We start from the raw sequence: 15,632 nt of genomic DNA on the forward strand, positions 1-15,632 counted from the left end.
GTCAATTAGCTTTCAGGCCTTTATTTAACATTGGTTCTAATGACTTGAATTCAATATATCATTTTTATATTAAAGGTGAAAATGTGGTAAAGTAAATTGTCAGATTAAATCAGATTAAAATTAAAAACTGTTTTAGACAAGTTAAAGAAAAAGGTCAATCTAAACTAAATAGCATTCAGGAGACACAACTAACTATAAAAACATACCATATTTTTGAAATCCTAAATTGAAACACGTCTTAGAATTTGCAAAACTATAGTTCTTTATTTGAATTTGGAACAATCCTTAAAAAATGACAAAAGAATAGAAAATCAAAATATAAAAATACAAAATCAAGTGAAAAACAGAACACTGCACCTGTTTCCTTTATATATTTTCAGGCTTATTATTAATAGATAAATACAAAATCCTTCTTTGACTTCAAGCATACATGAATGGCTTTCTTCTGTAGGAACAAAAAGCCTATGTACTCAGGTAGAAGATGGAAGATAAAAAAAGAAGATTTTTCTATACAATGGAGACCAACTATGGGAAAGAAATGAGCATTTATATGGGACTTACTTTGTGCCAGGTATTGTGCTAAGATATTTATGAATGTTATTAGAGCTAAGAAAGATCTTGACTGATTGATATCAATAGCTAACATTCATATATCATTTACTGTCCTAAATTCTTTAAAGTTATTTTCTTTTTTGCTCCTCATAACAATGCTGGGTGGAAGGGGTATTTACTCTTCTCATTTTGCAAATGAATAAACTGAGGAAAATAGAGGCTAAATGTCTTGTGTAGGGTTACAAAGTTAGTGTCTAAGGTGGGATTTGAATTTGTCTTTCTGACTCTAAGTTTGGGACTCTTATCCTTTATTAAGTACTTAATCCTTTCCCCTATCCCTCTATGGTACCTTTTAAAGGGTTGTTATTGAGATTCTAACAAAAACAATCTGCACAAAATCAAAAACTCACTTACAAATAATGATAAAAATGTATTGTCGAGTTCTTGTTGCTGTTGTGTCATTTTTCCATCGTATCTGACTCTTTGTGACCGCATTTAGGATTTTCTTGGCAAAGATATTAGAAAGATTTGCTTTTTTCCACCTCATTCATTTGACAGATGAGAAAGCTGAGTGACTTTATTTGTGATGGTGATGTTAAGAATGCTGAAGTGACTTGCCCAAGATCACATAGGCAGTAAATATCTGAGGTCAGATTTGAACTCAAAAAGATGAGTCTTTTTAACACCAGGCCATGTGCTGTATTCACTGTACCACCTAGCTGCTCGTATATTAGCAAAGTACAACAATAATAAAACAGTGTGAATGTGATCATATAGATCAAGTAGAATGGACTGCAAGCTTACTGATTAATCTAATAGCATCTACACTATGACTATAATGACTTGCACTTGTCTAGTACGTAAGTACAAGAGATAAGGTGGAGGATAACAATTCTGAAGTCATGGGGGTGGGGGGAGAGATAAAAAAGTCAGGCTTTTGTAATGGCAGAAAGAGAAATTACTATACAACCATAGTGAATCCATTCCCAAGCAGTTAAAAGAAAGTAACCACTGTAATACTAGAGTTCAAGATAAAGTGGAGATGGAGGGATTCAGCATGAGATTAAAATGTATAAATAGGCATTAGAGAAATAGAAATAGTCAAGTGGTTCTTCCTTAGGCTGACTGGTCACTTTGCCAGAGTATTCTGTTTAAAATGTATTGACATTGAGAATTCCATATTCAAGTGAAAGCAAACAAAAGAATTACTTATTTGTAATGGCCACTTTTAATCTAAGAAAGTGATGTTTACATGAAAATTTATTTAATAACATTCAATAGATGTGTGAGAAATTTCATTAAAATTATTAACTATCATCTTGGGTTACCACAGAGGTTTTCACAAGCAACCTGACCTTGGAGAGAAGTGTCTAGAACAAGTAGCTACCCATTCTCTCTTGAAAGGGCTTTTGTGATGAGTAATTCATTTCTTCCAGAGGAAATTCATTCTACCTTTGGTGAGAACTCACTGTCAAGAAGTTTTATCCTTGTATCTTCAAATATTCTAGCCAAGAGCAATGGAGAAATTGACAACCATGAGCACACCTGCAAAAGACAGAGATCAAAGGTATACAAATGTACTACCTTGTGTTTCTATTATGAATGATGGAAGGGTTTAACAGAGTTTTAAGGAAGAGGGAGAATGAAAGGAATTGCCAGTGGTTACAGATTAGCAAGCAAGATAGAATATTGCAGCGATTCTCCTTATTAGTAAAAACACTTAGATGGGCATTAATCATTATGCATTTCTCTGTGTAGACACTGACCTTTTTAGGGTACAGAAAGAGATACTAGATATGATTGTTGAATACCTATCAGTGATCTTTGAAAACCCATAAAGTTTGGCAAAGATAACAAAAGACAGAAACACATAATGTTAGAAGGTCTTTGGGAACATAGTCACATTAATACCTAATTGGAAAAGCTATATATTGGTTCAATTGTTCTGGGAAATAATGTGGCAGTATGTCAGAAAAGTCACAAATGCTCATACCCTTTAAAACTCAGTGTAATGACAGAAAGTGTCTATATATAACAAAGTGTTTTTTAGTACCCGTGTCAGTAAAAGAAAAAAAAAATAACTGGAAACAAAATAAGCACTCATTTGATCAAAGAACAAAATATAATATGTAAATTAAGTGGAATATTATTGACATAATTTAAAAAACAAGAATTCTGGTAAAAGCACAGATTTTTATGAATCGAGGAACAGGAAACAAAGTAGATCCAAAAGAACAATATATGTAAAGATTATAAATTTTTAATAAAACAATTTTTAAATATACTAAAATAAAGGTTAATTTCAATAGCCAGTTTTTGTTAGAGATCATACAATAAGATAAGAATACTTTCCTCCTACCCAGTAGAGAGATAGGATACTCTGCATACAGAATATTCAACATAATATCATATACAGTAATTTTGATGATCTAGTTTTAACTTTCTGTGAAAAGGAAGGAAGCAAATGAATGTAGATATCTTGAGAAAGATTGTGATGGAAAAAAGCAAAAATCATCAAGAAACATATTTTAAATGGAAAAAACTGATCAGAGGACTAGAAAACAGAAAATATTTCCCTGATTTTTTTTTTAAAATTAAAAATCAGGAAATAGGAGAAAATGCAAACTTTAAGGCTGGTGAATTTAGCTTCAAATTCTGGCTAACCTAAATAAAATATTTTTAAAGGGGTGATTTCTGAATATTTAGAAACAATACTGTGATCACTAACAGTAAGGACAACTTCAACAAAACTAGATCAGACCAGATTCATTGCAATTTTTTTTTTTACTAGAATAGTAGAGGAACTGGAGATATAATTTACTACAACTTAACAAAGATTTCATATGGCTTTTCAAGTTTTTTTGTTTTGCATAAGAAAGAGAGACATTGCCTGGATGAAAATATAGTTATGAAAATTCTGAACTGATTTAAAGACTGGAAACAAAAAGAAAAGAGTAATAGTTCAACATGTATCTAAAAAGAGGATTTTATTAGACTTAGTCAGGAATTTGTCCCTGGACTTGTGCTTTTTAAATATTTTATTAATGACTACAGATACACGTTTATCCAATTTTCAAAAGACACAAAGCTGGGAGGGAAAGCTAACAATTCCAATGATAGTCTCTGAATACAAAAGCACCTTGACAATTTTTCTTTGAAAAATTTCTTTATTTTTAATATACATTGCTTTATGAATCATGTTGGAAAAGAAAATTCAGAGCAAACAGGAAAATCATGAGAGAAATTTTTAAAAAAACAGAAAAAAGAAGTGAACATATCATATTTGATTCAGTCTTCATATTTATTTTTCTGGATGCAGATGAGATCTTCTGTCTAGTCAACTGAGATTGCATTGGATCACTGAACTACAGAGAAAAACCAAATCTTTCATAATTGATCATCAAATGTGCTTGATGTTATTGTGTCAAATGTATTCCTGGTTCTGCTTGTTTCAGCACATCAGTTCATGGAAATCTTTCCAGACCTTTCTAAAATCAGCTTGTTCATCATTTTTATAGAACAAAAATATGCCTTTATCTTCATATACTACAATTCGGTCAGTCATTCCCCATAGGATGGGCATCTACTTGTTTTCTAAATCTTTGCTACCACAAAAAGAGCTGCTACAAACATTTTTGCACATGTGGGCCATTTTCCATCCTTTGTGATTTCACTGGGATACAGATCCAGTAATGGCACAATTGGATCAAAGGGTAGCCGTTTAATAATCCAAATTGCTCCTCAGAATGGTTGGATCATTTCATAACTCCACCAATAATGCATTAGTTTTCCCACATCCTCTCCAACATTTATCATTATTTTTTCCTGTCCTCTTAGTTATTCTGAGAAGTATGAGGAGGTACCTCAGAGTTGTTGTAATTTGCATTTCTCTAATCAATAGTGAATTATGTCTATTTTTTTTTCATATGTCTATAGATGGCTTTAATTTCACAATTTGAAAATCGACTTCCTATCTTTTGAGGATTTTTCAATTGAGGAATGACTTGTATTCTTATAAATTTGACATAAATTTGCTTTCTTTATATATTTTAGAAATGAGACTTTCATCAGAAACACTGGCTATAAACATTTTCCCTAGCTTTGTACTTCCCTTTAATCTTGCTTTCATTGGTTTTATTTGTGCAAAACCTCTTTAATTTAATGTAATCGAAGTTGTCTATTCATAATGTTCTCTAGTATTTCTTTAGTTATAAACTCCTCCCTTCTTCAAAGATTTGAAAGGTAAATTATTCCTTGTTCTCCTAATTTGTTTATGTTATCATCCTTTATGTCCAAACCATGTATTCATTTTGACTTTATTTAAAGTAAGGAGGGTAAGATGTAGGTCTATGCCAAATTTCTGACATTTGTTTTTCACTTTTCTCAGTAATTTTTGTCAAATAGCTAGTTCTTATTCCAGAAGTTGAAGTTTGGCAGTTTATCAAATAACAGATTAATATAGACCTTGATTATTGTTTCATGTGTATTTAATCTATTTTACTTATCTATCATGCCATTTCTTAGCCAGTATAAATGATTTTGATGACTGCTATTTTATAATATAATTTTGGTTTAATACTGGTAAGCCATCAATCTTTTTTATTTTTTTCATCAATTTCTTTAATATTCTTGATCGTTTGTCTTTCCAGATGAATTTTCTAATCATTTTTTCAAGTTCTATAAAATATTTTTTTTACATTTTGATTGGTATGGCATGGAATAAGTAGACCAATTTAGGCAGAATTGTCTTATTTATTATATTAGCTCATCCTACCCAAGAGCAATTAATATTTTTCCAGTTGTTTCAATCTGACTTAATTTTGTATGAGAATTGTTTTGTAATTGTGTTCATACACTTCTTGTGTTTATCTTGGCAGTCCATTCCCAAATATTTTATTTTGTCGATTATTAATTTAAATAAGTTTATTTAAATGTATTTAAATTTTAAATCATTTTAAATTGAATTTTTCGTTCTATCTCCTACTGATGGGCTTTGTCAGTGATACATAAAAATAAATAATGATTATTTTTGTGTGCTTCCTAAAGCACACAATTTTTTTTAAAAGCAGTGACTAGTTTTGGATAGTTTTTTGGATGATGTTCTAGGATTCTTTAAATATATCATCATATCATCTGCAAAGAGTGACAGTTTTATTTCCTCCTTGACTATTTTAATTTCATTAATTTCTTTTTCCCTTCTTACTGCTAAAGCCAACATTTGCAGTACAATGTTGAATAATAATGCTGATAATGGACATCTTTGTTTCACCCCTAATCTTACTGGGAATGTGTCCAACTTCTCTCTACTACAAATAATGTTTGCCGTTGGTTTTAGATACATACTGCTTATTATTTTAAGGAAAACTTCCTTTATACCTATGCTCTCTAGTGTTTTTTTTTTTTAAATAGAAATAGGTGCTATATTTTATCAAAAGCTTTTTCTGCATCTATTGAGATCATCATATGATTTCTGTTGGTTTTGCTATTGATATGGTAAATTAAGGGAATAGTTTTTCTGACATTAAACCAGTACTGCATTCCTGGTATGAAACCCACTTGTTCATAGTGCAGTATCCTGATAATAAGGGGCTGTAATCTTTTGCTAATATTTTAAATTTTTGCATCAATATTAATTAGTGAAATTAGTTTATAATTTTCTTTCTCTGTTTTGGCTTTTCCTGGTTTAGATATCACTACCATATTTGTGTCATAGAAGGAATTTCGCAATACTCCTTCTTCATCTATTTTTACAAATAGTTTACATAGTATTGGAATTAATAGTTCTTTAAATGTTTGGTAGAATTTGGAAGAATTGCAAATCCATCTGGCCCGGAGATATTTTTCTTAGTGACTTTTTCATTTTCTTTTTCTAAAAAGGGATTATTTAAATATTTTGTTTCCTCTTCTGTTAATCTGGACAATTTATATTTTTGTAAATATTCATCCATTTCTGTTAGATTGTCAGACTTGCTGCCATAGAGTTGGGCAAAATAGCTCCTAATTATTGCTTTAATTTCTTTTCCATTGGTTGTAAGTTCATCTTTTTTCTATTTTGACGCTGGTGATTAGTGTTTTTTTTTTCTAATCAAATTAACCAAAAGTTTATCTATTTTTTTTTCACAAAACCAACTCCTAATTTTATTTACTATTTGAATATTTTCTTAGTTTCTATATTATTAACCACTCCTTTGAATTTCAGAATTTCTAATTTGGCATTTAATTGAGGGTTTTTAATTTGTTCTTTTTTCCAGCTTTTTTGGTTGCATGCCCAATTCATTGATCTCCCCTTTTTTCTATTTTATTCATGTAGGTATTTAGAGACATAAAATTTCCTTCTAAGAAATGTTTTGACTGAATCCCATAGGTGTTGGTATATTGTCTCATTATTCTCTTGCATGAAATTATAGATTGTTTTTTGTGATTTGTTGCTGCACCCATTCATTTTGTAGATTTAGATTATTTAATTTGCGATTGATTTTTAGTCTATCTTTATCTGACTATTCTCTGTAAGGTTACCTATATTTCTATACCCAACTGAGTGATTAAGTTATTCCTTCTTAGAGACAAAACATGCGATCATACTTCAGAGTATGTTCATTCCCTTCTCTTCTTGTCCTGGATTATAATACATCTTTTGATCCAATTGTCCCATTATACTTTTGAAAGTATCATTTTCTTCAATGGATTTTTTTTTTTGCATTTGGCCAATTGTATTTTTTAAAGAATTGTTTACTTATGACCAGCAGGATGATTTCAGAGAGGACTGGAGAGACTTACATGAATTAATGCTAAGGGAAATGAGCAGAAACAGGAGATCATTATACACTTTAAGAACTATTTGATGATCATTTCTGATTGTCATGGCTCTCTTCAAATCAAATCAGTTCCAATTGTTCAGTAATGAAGAGAATCACTACACAGAACAAAAGAACTATGGGAAATGAGTGTGGAACACAACACAGCATTTCCAAACTTTCTATTATTGTTTACTTGCATTTTTGTTTTCCTTCTCAGGTTATTTTTATCTTCTTTCTAAATCCCATTTTTCCTGTGCAGCAAGATAACTGTATAAATATGTATACATATATTGTATTTAACATATACAACATGTATTGGACTACCTGCCATCTAGGGGAGGGAGTGGAAAGAAGGAGGGGGAAAGATGGAACAGAAAGTTTTGCAAGGATCAGTGTTGAAGAATTACCCATGCACATGTTTTATAAATAAAAAAGTTGTAATTTTTAAAAAAATGAGAAAAAAATAAAAAAATTTTTTTTAATTGTTTTCTTCAATCAATTTTCCCCTTCCTTTCCCAAGCTATTAACTCTCTCATGCATACCTCTCATTTCTTCTTTCTTATTTTATATCTTCTATATTTCTTATTTGCTTTTTAAAATCTTTTATAACAACTTCCAAGAAGCCTCTTTGGGTTTGAGACCAATTCATATAATTCTTTGAGATTTCTTTTGTAGACATTTGCTTTCATCTGAGTTTGTGTTTTAGTCTCTTCTGTCACAATAGTAACTTTGTATGGTCCTTTTCTATTTCTTGTTAATTTTCTTTCTTATTCTTTTGGTATTTCTTTTTTTTTTTTTAACTTTTATGGTTGAGCTCTTCTCCTGGGGTAAAAGGCACACTGTCTCAAGCTTCCTTTGCAGCTCTGAGCCTTGGCTTTGAGCACAGGAGTCTTTTGTCTTTGCAGGGCGTAGCTTTGATCTTTTTAGGAAACAGCCTGTTTTCCCAGAGTTTGCCTTGTGAGCTAGGACTGGAAACTGTCCCATCGATTTGCTCCTGTACCGGGCCAGGACTGAGGGTCTCAGTTGCTAATTTTCAGTGGTTAAGATCTCTTATTGGTTTAGTTTTCAAGGAAAACTGGGAGAGTTAGAGCATTTTCCTGACTTTACTTCACCATATTGACTCCACCCCCAGAAATTATCTCCCTTGACAATTTTTAACAATAGTATGTCACTATTTTGTAGCTTCCCAATATCCCTTCTCTCACATAAAGTAAACAATTGAGCAAAGAAACTTAGTTACTAAAAACAAAAAAACTCTTTGCCTGTGACTCACTATTATGAATTCATTTATGAATTTATAAATAATATTATGAATTATATTAATAAGGTAGAAACTACTAGAAAAATTATAAAGTGCTTCAATTGGATAAGAAGAGGCAAAGGTCACTAAAAAGGACAAAATGGAGGTGGGATGATTAGGCAATCTTTTTTTGAAAAAGTTTTGGGTAAATAGTGGGGTACAAGTTCAATGGAAATTAACAGTGCAATACATTAGCCAAAAAAAGCAAAAAAGAAGAAAAAACATATCTGAAACATCTTTTAATAAAAGCTTAGACACTAAAGTGAGTGAGGGGGACAATGGTCTTAATTCTGTCTTGCTCAAAATATTTCTGGAGTATTTTTTTCATTTATGTATCTCACATTTTAGAAAGAACATTAATAACCTGCAAGGAATAGAGAGATTAAAAACAGAGGCCATTTCATATCAGAATCAGTTCAATTAAATATAGATATTCAAGCTGGAAATGAGAAAATTTAATGGGGTTCATGCTCTACAATCATAGGATTGAGAGTTGAAGGGAATATTATATTTCACCTAGCATATCTTCTTCCTTTTATAATGATGATTAGAAAGAGGAGGAGAATCTTTATCACAGTTAGCATTTATAAAATGTTCTATGATTTACAAATTGTTATTTGTATTTATATTACATCAATCCCACAGCAACTCTGAGCAGATTGGTATCATTATAATCATCACTTTACAGTTAAGGAAACTGAGACAGACAGAGGTTAGGTGAGTTGCCCAGGTCTCACATATGGTGAGTGCCTGTGGTTAGATTTGAGCTCAGCTTTTTCTGACCAACACGATAGAAGACTCCAATATACATTTTATTTATTTTTTTCTGCACTTTATCAAAGTTAAGTTAATTTTTTAGTTACCTACTCACGAAATTACATCTCCAATTTTATTGCATGTAAACAGAAACCTCCTCCCCCACATCTGCAACTCTCTTTGTTTCTTCCTTCTAGAATCCCTGAAATCCTTCAAAGCACATATCAGGTGCTATCTTCTACTCACGAAGAAAATATTATCATTTTTACTTTCTGAAATTCCTTGTCATGTACTTTATATTGACTTATGTAGGTACCCTTTATGTATGGCTGTTTATGAAACACTAACACCTCTGGCATAAGTGCTTGTCAAATCTTTTTCAGGATTGCTCACCAACCTTTGGTGTCCGCCTGTCACCCAGCTCTTACTTATAACTTCAAGAAGTTATAGGATATGCAGTGGGCACATCCCCATAAAAGCATCTCAGCAGATGGGTTTCTAAACCATTTTGAGGGTAACTGACAGGCATTAGGTGGATCCCTATCCCAAACATGTGAAGACTCATCTTAGTGGAGTAGGCAAATGAAAACAATTTGTTCCAATAACTATGAAGCTGGCTAACATAGGTTCTATAGAGTACTTAGAGATCGGTTAAACAGGGAAGATACTAAGGTTACACAGTGCATTTCTGGCCATTGCCAGTCTTCCTGACTTTTGTCTTGCTCCTGGACTTGGATAAGTTTGGAAGAGAGAATGAGGCTGATGATTTTGTGCAACTCCGTTTTACTTAGATCGAATTCACGAATAAGTCAAGACATCACCTTGTGAGTCATCGGTCTTTTCAAAAATAAAAGATAAATAACATATCCCTCAATGTTGGGAACTATTTCATTCCTATCTTAATTTCTTAATCTTAATTTCCTGAAAATGTGCTTTGCATATAGTAGGTGTTTAATAAATTATTAAATCAAATTGATTAATACCTAGAAAGATTAAATGGAATATTTGAGATCATTTATGTGGGAAGTAGAAGGGGTAGCATTAGAACTCACGATTTCTGACACCCACCCTATCTCCATTTATCCTCTTTAGGTATTTACTCATAATCAAAGAATAATGTTATTGACTAAAATCCTATGAGAAGATGATAGACTGGACAACATCCTGAGGAAGAATAGCTTTGACCTCAATTTTTCTCTTTCTACTTGAAATAGAATATATTTAAGTAATGTATATTTCTTATGCCATTAAGACTATAATTTAGAGAAAGCCTTCAAAACTATGAATCTATTTCATTCAAAGTTCACTTTGAATTCAATGTTTCTCTTTCTTTTATATTAACAGTAGCTTAATATACTGATGCCAGTCTGTTCTCTTATTTAACTTAGTAGTTTTAAGTTCAAATTGCATGTGTGTTTTATATTTATAAAAAATCCTTTAATTTGCATTATTTTAATTTAAATCTTTATTTCTCTCCACAAAAAAAGCAAATTGTATTATGCATCACATACTTGTGTATGTAATACTTGTATAGACATATTTGTGAATGTCTTAAGGAGAGAAAATAAGGTTACATTTTATTTTTTGCCCTTTCATGTTATTTATTTTTACAATAGCTTTTTATTTTTCAAAATACATCCAAAGATAATTTTGTTTCAAATGTTTCTCCCTCTCTTCCTCTTCCTCTCTCCCCTAGACAGCATGTAATCCAATATAGTTTAAACATGTGCACTTCTTCCAAACACTTCTGCATTTACCAACCTGCACAAGAAAAATCAGATAAAAAGAGGAAAAAATTAGGAAAAAAAAAAAAACAAGCAAGCAAACAACAGCAAAGGTGAAAATACTACGTTGTGATCCACATTCAGTCCCCATAGTCCTCTCTCTGGATGCAGATAGTCCTCTCCACCCAAGTCTAAAGCATCAAGTGCATCACACTTCACCATAATATAATATTGTTGTTGCTGTGTACAATGTTCTCTTGGTTTTACTCAATTCACTTTGCATTACTTGGTTTATGTAAATCTCTCTAGGATTTTCTGAAATCATCCTGCAGATTATTTCTTATAGAACTATAATATTCCATAACATTCATATATCATATCCTATTCAGCCATTTCCCAAAAGTAGGTCTCCACTCAGTTTCCACTTCCTTGCCACTACAAAAAAAGGGCTGCTACAAACATCTTTTGTACATGTGAGTCCTTTTCCCTTTGTTTGTCTTCTCTTTGAGATACTGACTCAATAGAGATACTGCTAGATCAAAGGGTATGCACATTTTATTAGCCTTTTGGGCAGTTTCAAGTTGTTTTTCAGAATAGTTGGATCAGTTCACAACTCCACCTACAATGTATTAGTGTCTCAGTTTTCCCACATCTCCTTCAACATTTATTATAATCTTTTCCTGTCATCTTTGCAAAACTGAGAAATGTAAAGTGGTACCTCAGAGTTGTCTAGAATTGCATTTTTCTAATCAATAATGATTTGGAGCATTTCTTTCGTGACTAGAAATAGCTTTAGTTTCTTTAACTGAAAATTGTTCATATTCCTTTATAAGATTACATTTTATGACTTAGAGTCCTTCATATATAGTCTGAAGAATCATTAATTTGATACTACCAATAGGTTATACTATATTGGTGCTCCCAAAAAGCACATTTTCTTAGTTTAGGCAGTGAAAATTTCTTGAAAACATTGGCCCAAGCATATATCCCCATACACAATTAAGTCAACAAGTATTTATTAAGAACCTTTTATATTCCAGAAGCATATAATAAATTTCTAAATGTCTCAAATTTATGATTCTCCTTTCTCTTTATTCTCAAATTCATGTTCTACTCAAAATCAGAATATTTACATGGGAAATAAAGAAAATAAAGGTATCTATCAGCAGATGGTTGGCAATTCATTACTTTCATTGGTGTTGGCATTCTTCCAAGGGGGAAAAGGAAGAGAAGAAGGCCAAAGGGAAGGATGCCCAGAGTGCTAGCTGTTGTGAGGTGCTAAAAATACTAAAGGGCGGTTCTGAAGCAAACGATACAAAGCCATCCAGGTGCTAGCTGCCTGGTGTGCTCCAAATACCTGAAGTGTTAGCGTCCACTGCTCCTGTCAGAGAGCTAAAATGGAGTGCTAGAAACAAGATTACAGATTTGTCTCTGAACTGGAAAAGGCATTTTCTCCTCCTCCTTTGAGTATACTCTCTTATTTGGACCATTTGATAACAAAAATGTGACATGAGATGGTGAAGTTCTAATAGGTCTCTTTGAAACATCAAATAGTCAAATACTGGTTTAGAAATGAAAATAATAATAATTATAATTTGTCACTCAGCATTTGGCTTAAAACTCAATGCAGTAAGTGAGAGCAGAACATTTTGGAGGGGAATCAAAACCCTACTCAAAATTTTCTGAGGTTCAGAGCTCTAATCTTGTGTGGCATTTTACTTAAATAGTAAGTTTAATTCCATTATAGAAAACACAATAAACAAAAGGGAAAAATCACTTCTATAGCCAGATCTGAGGCAGTTTACTTTTGACAAGATAAGAATGAAGTTTTATTCATATATACACATATATACATATACATACACATATATAATATATTTCATATATAATGCATATTATATGTTTGTATATACACACATATATGCATGTGCAAGTATATATGCATTGCATGTATACTACACAGCACCAATATATACATTAATATATGTATATTTTTATATTTACATATATAGGAATTTAACATTGCATATTTATGTGTGTATATCTCCCATATACACATCAATACATATATTTTACATATATGTTACATATAACTGTGCATGTGTATTTATAAACATATATATGCATATGTGTGTATGTGTGTATATATGTAAACCCTACTATATGTATGTGTATCTGTATGTATATATATAAAGATATATATGTAATGTACAAACATTATATATACATGTATAATATATATTGCATTATATATAACATAATATGTATTTATATATATATGTATATATATAAAATACTACATATTCATCTGTTTTCATTTTGTTTCCACTGAGTCAATGAGACTAAGAAAGCTTATAGGGATATGTGTGTATTTATTGTGTGTGCGCATGTGTCCATGTGCATTTGTTTTATGAGAACCTTAAAAACTACATGAGAAAAGGTTAAAGACAATAAATGTGTTACTGCAAATATTTCAGCAAGTATTTATAGAAATGGGAACTGGGAAAGCCACAGGAGCAGACAAAGCAAACACATTGATGGAAGACCTGGATCCCCAGACCTGTTCTGAATCTCTCTGGGACTTTTACTGAAATGAAGTCTATAAACCTTAAAAACAAACCACTCAAAATCCAAGACAGAAAATTGTTTGGTAAAGAAACTTCCCTGCCTGTGACCTTCTTAGGAGATCATTCAAAGTGTACATACTACAGGCTCTGAAAATAAATGATAGATGGAAAATTGGCAAGATGATCCCCTAGGACTAAATGATGTAATGTCATGCAGTTTGTAATTGCATAGAAATTTGTCACCATGGTCTGCATTAAGGACACATACTGAGTAAACTTTTACTAATATGCTTTTATCACTTTGGTGTGTGATTTCTCCCTTCAAAACAACAACAACAACAACAACAACAAAATTATGTAAAACAGTCTCACATTTGGCACAGTACTTGATAGTGACTGCAGTCAACTATGCAAATTCTTAATTATTATGGCACACACATATACATTATAACATTTTTAATGAGCTTTATTTTGCAGTAAAATTATCTTACCTTAACCCCCTCCAGGAGAGTCCAAGGGCCTCATCCCCCAGGAGGTGTGGTCTGTACTTACAAGGACTAAGAAGGCAATATATCTATTCAGGGGACTTTCCATGCAAATCCAAAGACAATGACAATGAATTATTAATTAGCGACATCTCTATCAAGGTTTGGATATGAAGGCCTTTCTTAAAATTGATCTTTTTTTTTCCTTTTTTAATTTAAAACCCCGTAATTTTCTAAGTACCTCAATATGCTGATGAATCTATGAAATCTCTAGGACAGGTTATTTACTTCAACAATATAGTTTACAGCCTATCTATCCCTTCTCATCCTATTTAATTGTTTTCTACATTGTATAGAGAAATCATATAGATTCATCCAACAGAGCAGATTTTCTTAAGTATTTTTGATATGGGATGAATATCATACAATTCATTAAACAAAGTTTCTAAGTAATGTATACAGAAGTTTTTCATGCTTTGTTATTTTGAAAACTATACACAGATATTTGCTAAGGCCAATGATGAAGGACTTCTCAAATCAAATTTTTCATGTTAAAATAAGAAAAGAATCCTCTCAATGTTAAAACCTCAATTTCTGGTTATGACGTTTTTTAACTTCATAATTTTGAAGACACAATCTGACAAAACACATGCACAATTTATAAAACTCTATTTTGGGTGATTGTTTCTATCAGTGAGAGCTCTGTATCATTCAAAAGTTAAATTAACCTACGGGTCTTCTTCCAAACATTCAGGAATCCAAAGATCTCATGGTCATTAAGGATTGAGTTGAACTCTCAAAAGATTTGATTTGGATTCCACTTATGCACAGATCACACATTACATGGGAAAAGATGGAATAATTATATGTATAAATATTTCATCAATCCTACTGGATTGTAGACTCCACAAGTATTAAGGACCATGGTTATCTGCATATCATTACTGCTTTCTAAAGTATGTTCTAAATACTCCTTATATATAGCTGATGACAACAAGGTATTTGTTGAGTGGATGGATTTTCTTCCCAAAAAAATGTCAATCTAAAGATGTCAAGATCTGTTAATTGCCAGGATGTTTCCATTTTCTACCAAATTATCAAAGATACATTGCCTATGGCCATAATTTCATATGTAATTTAAAGAACATTTCCCTTGTAGATCTTATGGGAAACTGATGTAGTACTTAGAATATTAGGAGTTTGATTCTGTTTGAAGTACCTCATGTTAGAAATAATTCTTTTTTTTAAGATGGAGAGCATATAGAACTGAAAAACCAGATGTCAAGGGTTCTGAAAGCAGTGCTATATGAGGATTGATTGAAGAAAATCGGAACATTTAGCCTGGAGTTTAGAATGTGGGAGCTATTTTTAAAATTATCTTGTTTTTATTTTTATCTCTGAATCCCATATTTGACATAAGTCTAATACATAATGAGTGCTTTGTAAGTGAT

This window comes from Antechinus flavipes, chromosome 3, assembly GCF_016432865.1.
Source record: "Antechinus flavipes isolate AdamAnt ecotype Samford, QLD, Australia chromosome 3, AdamAnt_v2, whole genome shotgun sequence".
Classification (NCBI taxonomy): Eukaryota; Metazoa; Chordata; class Mammalia; order Dasyuromorphia; family Dasyuridae; genus Antechinus; species Antechinus flavipes.